Below are 15,887 nucleotides of genomic sequence, written 5' to 3' on the forward strand. Positions count from 1 at the left end.
GAAGACCAAGAAGAACCCGTCGAACCAACCTCCGAACAGGACGATCGGGAAGATGGGCAAGTTAGCCCTGATGAACAGGCCGTAAACGAAGACTCGGAGGGTAGCAATTATCTTCCACTCTCCCAGGATGAGGTGAGCCTCGGCGACGAAGACTTTATCGTGCCTGAGGAACCTCTCAAGCAGGAGCACTTTAAGCGCTGGCTAATAGCCACTGCAAGGAGCCTGAAAAAGAAGCAGCTGCAGCTTCAAGCTGATCAAGATCTACTCAACGACAGGTGGACTAATGTCTTGGCAGCCGAGGAATACGGCCTCGAGCGCCCAACCAAAAGTTACCCGAAGCGTAAACTGCTACCTCAATTCGATGACAAGGCACTGGAGCTCGTACCATCAGCGCGTAACGCGGCTGACCGACCACCACGTGGCCGGGACAAAACGGCAACTCAAGCCGAACACCAGCCCATACCACCTCGCCGTAAAGGTAGAAACACAAAAGCTCTGGGATATACATATGACCTGTGGCAGGACCTGGAAAATAGGGCAGGTCAGACCAGATCGATCTACGGATCGCGGGGGCGTGCCACGACGCGCGACGACGGATGTCTACGGACATGACAAGTATAACCACGTCCGGGCCGAAAACCGCAGACGGACTCCATCCGAGCTACGCCGCGACTTGGCCCGATATAGAGGCGCCGCACACCCCCTCTGCTTCACTGATGAAGTAATGGAACACGAATTCCCAGAAGGGTTTAAACCCGTGAATATCGAATCATATGATGGAACAACAGATCCCGCGGTATGGATCGAGGACTTTCTTCTCCATATTCATATGGCCCGCGGTGATGATCTTCATGCCATCAAATACCTCCCGCTAAAACTAAAGGGACCAGCTCGGCACTGGTTGAACAGCCTGCCAGAAAACTCCATTAGCAGTTGGGAGGACTTGGAAGACGCCTTCCGCGACAACTTCCAAGGTACATACGTCCGACCTCCGGATGCTGATGACTTAAGTCACATAGTTCAACAGCCCGGAGAGTCAGCCAGGAAATTCTGGACTAGGTTCCTAACTAAAAAGAACCAGGTCGTCGACTGTCCGGATGCCGAAGCCTTAGCGGCGGCCTTTAAGCATAGCATCCGCGATGAATGGCTCGCCCGACACCTCGGCCAAGAAAAGCCGAAGTCCATGGCAGCCCTCACGGTACTTATGACCCGCTGTTGCGCGGGCGAAGATAGCTGGCTAGCCCGTAGCAATAACACTGCAAGCGAACCTGGCACCTCTGAAGCCAGAAATAGCAACGGCAAGCCCTGATGCAACAGGCACAAGCGTCGAAGCAACGGTGACAATACCTATGACACGGCGGTCAACGCCGGATTCAGTGGCTCCAAGCCCGGCCAGCAGAAGAAGCCATTTAAAAGAAACAATCCGGGCTCGTCCAGCTTGGACCGCATACTCGATCGTCCATGTCAGATCCACGACACCCCAGATAAGCCAGCCAATCATACCAACAGAAGTTGTTGGGTCTTTAAATAGGCCGGCAAGTTAAATACAGAGAATAAGGAGAAGGGGTCGCAAAGTGAGGACGACGACGAGGAGCCTCGTCCGCCAAACACAGGGGGACAGAAGAAGTCCCCCCCCCCCACAGGTTAAAACGGTGAGCATGATATACGTTACCCATATCCCCAAGAGGGAGCGCGAACGCGCGCTCACGGACGTCTACGCGATAGAGCCAGTCGCCCCAAAATTCAACCCATGCTCGTCCTGCCCGATCACCTTTGATCGCAGGGACCACCCGACTAGTATCCGTCATGGCGGTTCAGCTGCACTGGTCCTCGACCCAATCATTGATGGATTCCACCTCACGCGAGTCCTCATGGACGGCGGCAGCAGCCTCAACCTGCTCTACCAGGATACAGTCCGCAAGATGGGCATCTATCCATCAAGGATCAAGCCCACAAAAACTACCTTTAAAGGAGTAATACCAGGTGTAGAGGCCCGCTGCACGGGCTCAATCACATTGGAAGTCGTCTTCGGATCCCCGGACAACTTCCGAAGCGAATACTTGATCTTCGATATAGTACCCTTCCGCAGTGGCTATCACGCACTGCTCGGACGAACTGCGTCTGCTCAATTCAATGTGGTGCCACACTATGCTTATCTCAAACTCAAGATGCTCGGACCACACGGTGTTATAACAGTCAATGGAAACACGGAACGCTCCCTCCATACCGAGGAGCACACCGCGGCCCTGGCAGCGGAAGTGCAGAGCGGCCTTATCAAGCAGAATATTAATTCAGCGGCCAAGCTCCCAGACACTGTCAAACAAGTCCGGACTACTCCGCATCCTGATAGTCCGGCTCGTCAGGAGTTCGACTAGCAATTCGGCCTCCGTCTCAGTCCCGACCAAATGGCGGCGTACGTACCGCGTGTACATAACTACGCACTCAAAATACCATGGGCAAAGACGGAGGCACAACTTGATTGTGGTCCATAATACTGCTCGACCTTCCTCGGGCACACTTACTTTCCGTTTTCTTTTTATCCTTTTCAGGTTTCCTTTCCACAGGTCCCTCACAACGGCCTGATCATCGACCCTTTCGAAGGATGGATATACCAAGGCGGCAAGCAACATAGATGTGTGGGGGAATCTCTAGGTGGTCTTCTTGACGATCACACTACCTGTTTTCAGGACCCGCACACAGCTCCCCCTTGGCCGCGGCATGTAAAAATAGCCCTGTTGCCTATCGCACTATTTGTACAAATACGCTTTGACGTATTCATCAAATTATAATGGAAACCGTTTGCGGCCCAACTTATGTGGCACTGGCTTACGACCTCATTTTATCTCGATATTCTTATCGATTGCACCCGTACAATTTGGTACACTTTAATTCGCCAGGGGCTTCATTGCGCCCCGCACTACGGCAACAAAGTCCGAACACTTTTTACAGTATAGTTTGGCATCCCGAATTTAGCATTATATGCATCGGCTCTGAATCATGTCTTTGGTCAATAGTTGGGTTGCCCGGCTCCTGTGCTTGCTACCTTACGTTCTGTCCTATCGGCTAGGGTAGTAAAGGGAGAACTACTGCGATTGTGTTTCTGGTTTATCCGGGTAAACAACTCAGTAGAGAAAGCCGAAAACTGACTATCATGATGCGGCGAGAGTTGGTCAGCTATCCGGAGGTTAAAATCTCTTACGATTTTTTCCCGCATTATGCGACGATAGGCCTCCACCCGATCAGGTGTCTACAGCACCCTAGTCCGGATTAACATATCCTAACTAGGGGCTGCGCCTACATTTCTATTGTCAAACTCCTATGGCTAAGTGAGGGTGATAAAGCCACATAGTCCGATTGCCTGGTTCGTTGCGCTAAACACCTCCTTCAAGGACCAAACTCTTGGATCAAGAGTGTTTAGGTTTTAACCCGAACACCCCCGTACTAACTACGTGGGGGCTGAAGCCGACGACTGGCCAACTCTCAGATTTAATAAAACGGCTGCATAGGAGGCAAAATTTTAAAATAAACAACAAGCATTATATGACATATCGGCTTTGTTTCATAATACAGGACGGGATAACATGAATGTATTCATTCAAAGATAATGTCTTTTGCACACTGGCCCTCTACAATGCGGGATCCCTCCAGGACATCATCAAAATACTGCTCGGGCGTACGGTGCTCCTTGCCCGCAGGCGGTCCCTCGGTCGCGAGCTTGACGGCGTTCATCTTCGCCCACAGCACCTTGACACGGGCGAAGGCCATCCGCGCACCTTTGATGCAGACCGGCCGCTTGATGGCATCAAGCCGAGGGCAGGCATCGACCAGCCACTTCACGAGCCCGAAGTAGGTGCTGGGTAGGGCTTCGGCAGGCCATAGACGGATTATCAAATCCTTCATGGCCAATCTGGCCACCCTATGCAGTTCGGTCAGCTGTTTCAGCTAATCGCTAAAGGGCACCGAATGCTCTGGCGCAAGGTATTGCGACCAGAACAGCTTCTCCGTTGAGCTCCCCTTTTCGGCTCGGAAGAACTCCGCAGCATCAACAACACTGCGCGGCAGATCCGCAAATGCTCCTGGAGAACTCCAAATCCGGGTCAGTAAGAGGTACCTTTTCCTCACATATTTGCTCTGCATAATAAAGGCCTTACTCGCCGCGATTTTCCTGGCCTCCTGGATTTCCTAGAGGGCGCCCTGGGCTTCAACCCGGGCCTCTTGTGCGCTCTGGTGGGCCTTAGCAAGTTCGGACTCTTGGTCCAAAATCTTGCGCTCCAAGGACTCGCATTTCTTTACGGCGTCCTGGAGCTCCTTCTGGACCTCCCCGACCCTTGCCTCGTGTTTTTCACGGGCGGCTTGTTCCTTTGCCGCTCTCCTCTGGGCCTCGGCCAGCACATTCTTGAGGGTCTCCACCTCGGTCATAGCTCCTATGAAAATATCATGATACCATGATCAACACAAACAATTCATATCTTTTTGGATCTGAATAGGCCATTGCGCATACCTTGCTTGTCCTCTAGTTGTTTTTTCACATGGCCGAGCTCTTCCTCGGCCTGCTCCAGACTCTACTTCAATTTGGAGACTTCAGCAGAATGGGAGGTCGCAGCCAGCATCGACGCCTGCTTATTCACATAGACATGTATGGTTAGTCTCCTGCGAAAATTATTTGATCCTCTGTCCGGTTTTTCTTTCCGAACACCGGACAGAGTCTCAGGGGCTACTGTCTATACTATGGCATTCTTTTTGCATAATTACGTCACATACCTCAAAGCCTGTTAGAAGGCTGGCGCAGGCTTCGGACAGTCCGCTCTTAGTAGACTGAACCCTCTCAACCACTGTACCCATAAGGATACGGTGTTCCTGAACAATGGAAGCACTTTGCAGTGCTTCCAGTAAAGTATCCGGTGCCTCTGGATGGACAGAGGTCACCGGCCGCATAGGTGCACCTCCTTCTTTCGAAGGAGGCTGCTTGCCTGATTCCGGAGCCGTATGGGCCTCCGAAATAGTATTCGGCTGGGGGCATGGTACAATATTGAAGTCTTGCTGAAGAGGACGAAGGTTGGGCGGGCAATTATCCATAGCCACTGGCCTAAAGTTGCAAGGACATTCAACATCACTGAAGGCTCAATATTTTCCTTCTTCTGCAGTTTCCCAGATGAGATTCATCTGTCTATTTACCGTGTATGATGCTACTTTCCAAAGTTTTTTTATGTTGCATGTGAAACTTGGTGCTGTTGTGTAATGGCGTAACTGAGTGCCGAAGCTATCTGATGTAATTCGATTACGAAATCCTGGTTGCTTTTATACGGATATGAAATATCGGGCGTGTTTTATAAGAAATATCAGGTTGGTTAGTACATGGATTATCAATAATAGGCCAATTACCCTGCTTATTGGGGTTTTCTATTGCGGACGGTTACTCAGACAGCACCGTGGGCGATGAACTCAAACAACCCGCACGGTTTCTAGAAAGTAGGCGTGTTCGATCAACTAACAATCACACACGGCTTCCGGCAGCGAACTGTTTGCGTTAGGCCACCTTGCACAAACGTTTCCACACAAAGAACCGTGTGGGATGTACGTACGAACGGAAACGTTTTGCCTGGATTGACTATGTGGGATGTACATAAGAACGGAAACGTATTCCTTGGATTGACTGTGTGTGATATACATACCTACCGAATTGGATATGGCCCCCATCGCCAGTCTCCGGGGTGATTCGCTCCCCCATGTGTCCGGCGACCGAGGTATCACCCTCTGGCGCCACCCCGACGGCCTCCCGTATCTCTCCTTGGCCTGGGAAAATCCTTCGGGACAGCACCTCGGCGTCCGTGGCCTTGGGAGAGGAGGCCGCCGGAAGCGACCCGCTGTCCATCACATTTGGATCCAGCGAATTCCCCGAAGATGAGGATCGCTGGAGGCGGGCGTGGGCCGGACTGCAGCACATGATTCGACATATTAAAACCACGAAGTAAAGAAGTTGGGTATATGTGTGTATAAGTGCCTTTGAGTACTTACGATTCGGCCAGGGGCTTCTCCCTGGGGCGCCACTCGGAACTGCTATCAGTGTCCAGCGCGGAGTTGTCCGCGAGGGAGGCCTTCCCCTTCTTGGACGCCTCTGCCTCCAGATCCATGGAGGCCGCCCTTTTCTTCCTTCCCCCTCGGGGGGAGAGTTGCTTTCCTCCCCCTCCTCCTCCTCCTCCTCGTCTTCGATGGCGGGGGAGGAGTGGGTTTCAGCGTCTTCGGGCGTCATGTCTGAAGTGCCTTTATGGCGGAGGCCACTTCTGGTCTCCTTGGCCTTCTTCTCCGGCGCCTGGTAGGGCGCCGGAACCAACATCTTCGTCAGAAGTGGAATTGCTGAGTTTTCGGGCAGCGGAGCCGGACACTGGATCCGCTCCGCCTTCGTTGTCCAGCCCTGAAAAGATAAATGGAGAAGCTTAGACATCTTCCTGGTGCACGGGCAGAGTATACACCTGGTAATACCAAAACTTGCCGGACTGGCTGGATGGTTCAGATTGTACCCAGGATCCTCAGTCGTCTTCGGCCACGTCTCATTGGCCTTGAAAAGCACCTTCCAGATGCCTTCGTGCGTAGCGCCGAAGAACTATTGCAAGGTCTGGTGCTTGACCGAATCGAACTCCCACAAATTGCAAGTCCGGCTTTGGCAAGGAAGGATCCGGCGAAAAAGCATCACTTGGATCACGTTGACAAGCTTGATGTTCTTGTCCACCATGCTCTTGATGCGCGTCTGCAGCGCTGTCAACTCGTCCGACGAAGCCCTGTCCAGGCCCTTCTCTAGCCAGGAGGTGAGCCGCATTGGGGCCCCGGACTTGAATTCGGGAGCCGCAGCCCAGGTGGTGTCGCGGGGCTCTGTGACATAGAACCACTTCTGCTGCCACCCTTTGACAGTCTCCACGAAGGTGCCTTTGGGCCACGTGACATTAGACATCTTGCTCACCATAGCGCCTCCGCACTCTGCGTGTTGACCACCCACCACCTTTGGCTTCACATGGAAGGTCTTCAACCACAATCCAAAGTGGGGTGGGATGCAGAGGAAGGCCTCGCACACGAAAATGAATGCCGAGATGTTGAGGAAGGAGTTTGGGGCCAGATCATGGAAATCTAGCCCGTAGTAGAACATGAGTCCGTGGAGGAATGGGTGGAGGGGAAATCCCAACCCGCGGACGAAGTGTGGAATGAACACCACCCTCTCATGGGACTTCGGGGTGGGGACGATCTGCCCCTTGGCCGGAAGCTGGTGGGCGATTTCCTGGGCCAAGTACCCCGCCTCCCGGAGCTTTGTGATGTCCTTCTCCATGAAGGAGGAGGCCATCCACTTGCCTTGTGCTCCAGATCCGGACATGGTCAGAGTGCTTTTTGGGGTGGAAATGATGGAAGCTTGGGCGCTGGAGCTCGAGAATTGGTGGGCAGAGAGAAAGAAGGCGTGGGTGAAAAGGTGAATCCTTATCTCTTTATAAAGGTAGCGAATATCAAGCGCCTCCCCACTCGCCTTAAAACTCGCCTATTCCCCAAGGGTCGTGCGGACGGCACGGTGGGATTACCCATGCCCGTATTGATGAGAATCTCGTGATAAGGGGACACGATCTCTGCTTCGACGGGACGTGCCAATGGAAACTGCATCTCGAAACGTGGAGCGGGAGGCTAGAAAACGGTTCGAAATAATGACCGTGCAGAGATGTGGCGTATCACTACAAAAGATATCAATAGATGGGACTTGCTAAATATTATATTCTTTGCGGTTGTATGTGGGGCTTGTTCCGCAGAGCCGGACACGTTTTCTGTGTTCAAGGACTATTTTGAAGTATTCGGAGGAGGAACCCGCCTTGCAATGCCGAAGACAATCTGCATGCCGGACACATCGTCATTGAAGCCTGGTTCAGGGGCTACTGAGGGAGTCCTGGATTAAGGGGTCCTCGGGCGTCCGGGCTATGTGACGTGGGCCGGACTGATGGGCCATGAAGATACAAGATAGAAGACTTCCTCCCATGTCCAGATGGGACTCTCCTTTGCGTGGATGGCAAGCTTGGCGTTCAGATATGAAGATTCCTTCCTCTGTAAACCGGCTCTGTACAACCCTAGGCCCCTCCGGTGTCTATATAAACCGGAGGGTTTAGTCCATAGAGAGAATCATAATCATACATGCCAGACTTCTAGGGTTTAGCCATTACGATCTCGTGGTAGATCAACTCTTGTAATCCTCATATTCATCAAGATCAATCAAGCAGGAAGTAGGGTATTACCTCCATCAAGAGGGCCCGAACCTGGGTAAACATCGTGTCCCCCGCCTCCTGTTACCATCAACCTTAGACGCACGGTTCAGGACCCCCTACCCGATGTAACACCCCGGATGTAACTTGCCATATTTGTAACTCCGACTCTTGCCATTTCCGGCTATGTGTTATGATATTCCCTCCGTGGTCGGGTTTTGTCTTTCGTTTTGCTTTTTGTCATTTCATGCATTTTCATATCATGTCATCATGTGCATTGCGTTTGCATACGTGTTCGTCTCATGCATCCGAGCTTTTTCCCCTTGTCCGTTTTGCAATCCGGCGCTCCTATCTCCTCCGGTGCACTCCTTTCGTTTTGTTTCGTGTGCGGGTGTCAAACTTTCTCGGAATGGACCGAGGCTTGTCAAGTGGCCTTCATATACCACCCGGAAACCACCGGTCAAGTTTCGTTCCATTTGGAGGTCGTTTGGTACTCCAACGGTTAACCGGGCATCCGCAATGTCCATTTGAGTGTCCAGCAAAAACCCCCCTAAAAACCAGTCCAAAACCCACCAAACTCTCTTCCATGCTCTAGGTCGTTCGATCACGATCGTGTGGGCGAAAACCGCACCTCATTTGGAGCCTCCTAGCTCCCTCTAGCTATAAAAGAGCATCTCCCCCGAAAACGAAACGCAGTCAAACCCTAGCCCTCGTCCCACTCCGCCGCCGGACACGTCCGGGCGGAGCCGGACGCGTCCGCCTCCACCGCCGCCGCCGAGGCCCGCGGGCCCGCCCGCGGCCCTCCCGGCCCCGAGCGCCCCGCCGCCTCCTCCGCACGACCCGCCGCCGTCCCACCGCCGCGCCGGCCGCCGCCGGCCGTGCCCCTCGCTGCCGCCCGAGGCGCCGCGCCTCCCCTCCTCCTCTGGCCGCAGCTCGGGCCCCGCCGCCTCCTCCCTCCGCCGGAGTCCGCCGCCTCCTTCTTCTCCTCCCGTCGCCGGCGAGCGCCACGGGAGCGACGAGCCCGACCTCGACGAGCTCGCCAGATCCGATCTGCCACTGTACAGTTGACTTTCTCGCCCCCCTAATTTTCTCCAAGTCATGATTTTCCTACAGCATATGTTCATGTTTCTCTTTGCATAACTCCTCGCATGTAGCTCCGATTCATGCGTGTAATATGTCAAATTGTTCGCCTCGTGATGCTCTACATTTTGTTCAATTGCACCATGTTCATTAGAGGTCATCTTGATGCCCAAAGCTCTGTTGGAAGAGGGCTAGTTGCTGTTATCCTCTGGTTCTTAACAGAACTTGGAGATTTGTCATTTTTGTATCATTAAATCTGTGCATCTTATGAGCATGAGCTCTACATGTGTTTTGAAGTATGTCATTCCATCTTTCCAAGGGTATATGCCATGTATTTTTGTGATCTCTGTGGTGACTAGCACAAGCATACAAACTAGGCCCCGTAATGTTTCTGATTTCAGGGACTTAGTGAATTCTCCAAGTCTTTGTCTTCTGTTATTTTGTTGCCATGTAAACTTGATGCTACAGAGAGATCCATGCATATTTTGGAGATGTACAGTAAGGATATTTTGTAGCTATAGTTGTAATTGATCCATTCCTGCCCTTGTTTGCAATTATGGAGTGCCATAGCATGACTCAATCTTGCTCTACTTTTGCTATAAAATATTTCTGGCAGATTCTTAACATGATATGCAATTTTGCCAAGCTTGTTGTAGTTGATCCATTCACGCTATGCTTTTGTTCTTGCCATGGATAGCTTCATAAACATGCCATCGTGCTGTAGGTATGCTTGGTTTGTCATTCATTGCTCTGTAGTGAGTGCATCAAGCTCACAAAGAGGCCTTCATATTATTATTTCTGCCATGCTCTGTTTTCTGCAGAATCTGAAACCTGATAACGAAACTTGCTATGTTCACATGCTTGCCATCATATCTTCTGTTCCTTTTTGGCTTATGGTCATTAAGGGACTTTTGTTATATGTATTTAGTAGAACACTGCCATGCCAAGTTTTGCTATGTTAAGTTTCTGTAGCATGTTGATTTCATGCTCTGAACATTGCTACCTGATGCTGTTTTCTGCCATGTCCAGTTTTTCACTAAGTCTGTGAACCTGTTATCTTTTGCCATTTTGCCATGCTTGTTTGAGCTTGATATGGTGTGATCTAGCCGTAGCTCAGTGTTCATCTTTTGTCAAGCATCTCCTGTAGATTACTGTCATATGCTTTGTTGCTATGTTGGAGTGCTGTAGCATTGTTACTTGTTGCATTTTAAGTGCTATCTTGCTGTTATCGCAGATTCGCGTCATTCTTGTTTTGCTTGCCATTTGCAAACCGTGCATCCGATTTCGGTGATCTTTATATCGATTTCGACCGAAATCATCTCATCTTTCCAGTGGCATGCTTGGTTTGCCAAGTTACTGCCTTGTTCATCATTTTCCTTCCGGAGCACGCATATGCATCGCATATCATATCTCGCATATCATACATGTTTTGCATCATGTTGCTTGTGCATTTCTCGTGGTTGATTGTGGTTCCGTTTGTTTGTGTTCTTGTCTTGGGTAGAGCCGGGAGACGAGTTCGCTTACGAGGAACCTGTTGAGTACTCTTACGAGGATCAAGCTTTCGACAACTCTGAGAACCTTGCAGGCAAGATGACCACCCCTCGAAATCAGTTCTATCTTTGCTTTGCTAGTTGTTCGCTCTATTGCCATGCTGCGCTACCTATCACTTGCTATATCATGTCTCCCATTTTGCCATGTCAGCCTCTAACCATCCTTTCCTAGCAAACCGTTGATTGGCTAAGTTACCGCTTTTGCTCAGCCCTTCTTATAGCGTTGCTAGTTGCAGGTGAAGTTGAAGTTTGTTCCATGTCGGAACATGGATATGTTGGGATATCACAATATCTCTTATTTAATTAATGCATCTATATATATTTGGTAAAGGGTGGAAGGCTCGGCCTTATGCCTGGTGTTTTGTTCCACTCTTGCCGCCCTAGTTACTGATATACCGGGATTATGTTCCTTGAGTTTGCGTTCCTTACACGGTCGGGTGATTTATGGGACCCCCTTGACAGTTCGCCTTGAATAAAACTCCTCCAGCAAGGCCCAACTTTGGTTTTACCATTTGCCGCCTAAGCCTTTTCCCCCGGGTTTTCGCGAGCCCGAGGGTCATCTTATTTTAAACCCCCCCCCCCCGGCCAGTGCTCCTTCGAGTGTTGGTCCGAACCGAGCAGCCTGCGGGGCCACCTCGGGGAAACTCGAGGTCTGGTTGTACTCGTAGCTTGACTTATCCGATGTGCCCTGAGAACGAGATATGTGCAGCTCCTATCGGGATTTGTCGGCACATTCGGGCGGCTTTGCTGGTCTTATTTTACCATTGTCGAAATGTCTTGTAAACCGGGATTCCGAGACTGATCGGGTCTTTCCGGGAGAAGGTTTATCCTTCGTTGACCGTGAGAGCTTATGATGGGCTAAGTTGGGACACCCCTGCAGGGTATTATCTTTCGAAAGCCGTGCCTGCGGTTATGAGGCAGATGGGAATTTGTTAATGTCCGGTTGTAGAGAACTTGTCACTTGACCCATTTAAAATACATCAACTGCGTGTGTAGCCGTGATGGTCTCTTCTTGGCGGAGTCCGGGAAGTGAACACGGTTTGAGTTATGTATGACGTAAGTAGGAGTTCAGGATCACTTCTTGGTCATTGCTAGATGACGACCGTTCCGTTGCTTCTCTTCTTGCTCTCTTTTGCGTATGTTAGCCACCATATATGCTTATTGCCGCTGCAGCTCCACCTCATTACCCCTTCCTTCCCTATAAGCTTAAATAGTCTTGATCTCGCGGGTGTGAGATTGCTGAGTCCTCGTGACTCACAGATTCTACCAAAACAGTTGCAGGTGCCGACGATGCCAGTGCAGATGATGGGGTCGATCTCAAGTGGGAGTTCGACGAGGAACGTGGTCGTTACTATGTGTCTTTTCCTGATGATCAGTAGTGGAGCCCAGTTGGGACGATCGGGGATCTAGCATTTGGGGTTGTCTTATTTTCATCTGGATTTTGGCAGTAGTCGGTCTATATGTTTGTATTTTGGATGATGTATGGATTATATTTATGTATTGTGTGAAGTGGCGATTGTAAGCCAACTCTTTATCCCATTCTTGTTCATTATATGGGATTGTGTGAAGATGACCCTTCTTGCGACAAAACCACTATGCGGTTATGCCTCTAAGTCGTGCCTCGACACGTGGAAGATATAGCCGCATCGTGGGTGTTACACCCGAGATCCGCCGGTTTTGACACCGACAGCAGCCTCGTCGATATGGTCAGGTAATCCACACCCCACCCACACCATCCTCCTTTCCCGTCCCACATGCCCCGACCGACGGCACGACACCTTCCACCGAAATCACTGCCCCCCTCCTCCAATTAAGCGCCGCCCACATCCATTTTGCACGCAGTATAACGTGGAGCTCAGTAGCATGCGGCCGCACGCGCGCACGAGGTCGCTATGGCTGCCATGCGTGTCGACCGCCAGATCTTGGAGGAGCACCTCATCTTCGAGGCCACCGTCGACACCGCCACGCGGTTGTCTACTTTAAAATACAGTTCGTGCTATTTTCTCGAGGCCACCGCCAGTGCCTTCTAGTGATTTGTCCTCTGTAATGTTAATATGCAATCTGATGTTCAGTTAACAGTTTGGTCCTCTGAAATGTAATGTTCCGTTAACACTTTGGTCCAACAATTGCTACATTTCATAGTATTGTTCTCAAGCATTCTTTGTTTTGTTAATTGTCTTATCTTCTAGTACATGTTTCTATTCTGCAATGTCGTGCTCAGTTAACTATTTTGGTTCATTTGGTCTGCTGTCCATTTAACTGTTTGGTTCAGTTCTGTAATTTGATTTTTATTTGTTGTGGGTACAATTTTGTATTGTTATGCATGTGACACCAATCGAATTTGGTTGTACTCAATACATATTCTACTAATAGTATGGCAACTCTCAGTTAACCTGATCAAGATCTTCCTTATGTGTGTTGCAGGGAAACAATGGGAGACCTGTCGTTTACCATCGAGGTTTGTTCAAGTAGGGTCCTTTGGCTAATAGCACATTATTGTGCAGTTGCAGGAATCATACTAATATTTAGGTTTCTTACAATTTGGTCTTGCACATGTAGGTCCTGCTGTCAGAAGCTTAGACCCACTGTTTGACCCATTTTGCATATGAGGAAATGAGATGTCCATGAATATCAGTCAAGTCAAGAAACTCAGAAAGATTGTTAGGATGAAGAAACTTGCGACGAATAACAGCAAGATCTTTGTTTGCACAATGAAGAAGACATCGGTCAACTATAGGATGGTACCAACTCTTTCACCTTGTTTTTACCCCTTGCGCCATTTCAAAATATACAACAGCGATTTATGCATAGCTTTGTTTTCAGTATTTTTCAAAGCAGTTCACCGATGATTACCTCTCAAACCACCTGCATGGTCAAGAGGCGAGGAAGGTATTCATTCAACATCCACGGTACAATATGGAAGTCTTGCTGAAGAGGACGAAGGTTGGGCGGGCAATTATCCATAGCCACTGGCCTAAAGTTGCAAGGACATTCAACATCACTGAAGGCTCAATATTTTCCTTCTTCTACAGTTTCCCAGATGAGATTCATCTGTCTATTTACCGTGTATGATGCTACTTTCCAAAGTTTTTTGATGTTGCATGTGAAACTTGGTGCTGTTGTGTAATGGCGTAACAGAGTGCCGAAGCTATCTGATGTAATTCGATTATGAAATCCTGGTTGCTTTTATACGGATATGAAATATCTGGCGTGTTTTATAAGAAATATCAAGTTGATTAGTACATGGATTATCAATAATAGGCTAATTACCCTGCTTATTAGGGTTTTCTATTGCACACGGTTACTCAGACAGCACCGTGGGCGATGAACTCAAATAACCCGCACGGTTTCTAGAAAGTAGACGTGTTTGATCAACTAACAATCACACACGGCTTCCGGCAGCGAACTGTTTGCGTTAGGCCACCTTGCACAAACGTTTCCACACAAAGAACCGTGTGGGATGTACGTACGAACGGAAACGTTTTGCCTGGATTGACTGTGTGGGATGTACATAAGAACGGAAACGTATTCCTTGGATTGACTGTGTGTGATATACATACCTACGGAAATGATTTTCTGGGATTCACCGTGTGGGATGTACATACCTACGGAAATGATTTTCTCGGATTACCGTGTGGGGTGTACATACCTACGGAAATGATTGGGTTTCGATGCCTCGCCCGATCGCACACGGCCCCGGCCTGTGTCCCAGGAGGGCCCATCCCGACGATTTATGGGTCGTGTGGGAAGGACCCCCCTATCGCCCACACTCACTTGACGACAGTTCCAAATGATGTCGCGGAAAGGGGTTAACAAGTGCATTACTACATAATTACCACACTTCAGATCATAAAAAAAATCAAGGGACAGAAATTACCACACTCCAAATCAGGGAAAGTTATCAAGTGCATATGTGCATAATCACCAGCCTAAGAAGCAAAAAAGTTACCGGGTAAAAAACAAAACAGAAAAGAGATAAAAAGTGCGAACTAGAAAGATAGCCGGATGTGCTTACCAACACAGGATACCATCTGGTGATGATCTTGTTGGAAGTCATCGGTGCCATCACAGTGCTGGCAGCAAGCACAAGCCACAAGCGCTTGAAATTGTCATCATGCCGGTTAGTGCTCAAGATAAGATTTAATACATCCACAGTTTTAGGAGCATGTCCAAGATCACCAAAAAGATCTCCCACAAGCTCAAGTTGTGCATCTGTAGGAACCTTGAAATACACCGCAATATCACCTCGGGGCACCCCCATTATACGATGCACAGACTCTTCATTGACCGATAACCTTCTGCGACCAGGTACAACGACCTCACGGGAATCAGGGTCATATAGACCAGCAAGCCATTGAGAAAGCCGATTGAACAGATTATCACACTTGATATTCCGCAGACTAGTGAAATCCATGTCATCAATCGCGGACATTCTCTCATCTGACATGTCCTTACAAGCAGTCACAAGAGCACTAGGAGAAGCCCTGTTCCGATCTGCGGGAGGCTTATGCTTCTTTAAGGAGTTCACCTCCTCAATGTCACCATCTAACTTGCGCTTCCTTGGCATTGTGACCTGACACACAAGAATAACAAAGAGAAAAAAGTGAGCATAAAGGATGCATAGCTGCTGAATTAATAGTCACACACATATTGCTTATGATACATTGGTAACTTGTGAACATACAACAAGATAACTCATGCACAACAGAGAAGGAAGAAAACAAAATAAGGACATGTGTGCTTCTACTAGATATTGAATACCTGTTTTTTTTTTCTTTTTGCTTATGATACACTGATAAAATGTATGTATCAGGCAAGATAACTTATGCAAATTAGGGATGGCAACAACTTACACACAAACACATATATTGGACATCGCAGCACTAAGTATTAAAAATCAATGACATGATAAATTTTACGGTGGACTCCTGATAAATTATTCACACCACTGATGGTAATATTCACAATTAAAGATCAGGTAAGTTAAATGATGGCACACCATCAGTTAGAAATACAAAATACATCATGAAAC

The sequence above is a fragment of the Aegilops tauschii genome, chromosome 1 (genome assembly GCF_002575655.3).
Source record: "Aegilops tauschii subsp. strangulata cultivar AL8/78 chromosome 1, Aet v6.0, whole genome shotgun sequence".
Taxonomy (NCBI): Eukaryota; Viridiplantae; Streptophyta; class Magnoliopsida; order Poales; family Poaceae; genus Aegilops; species Aegilops tauschii.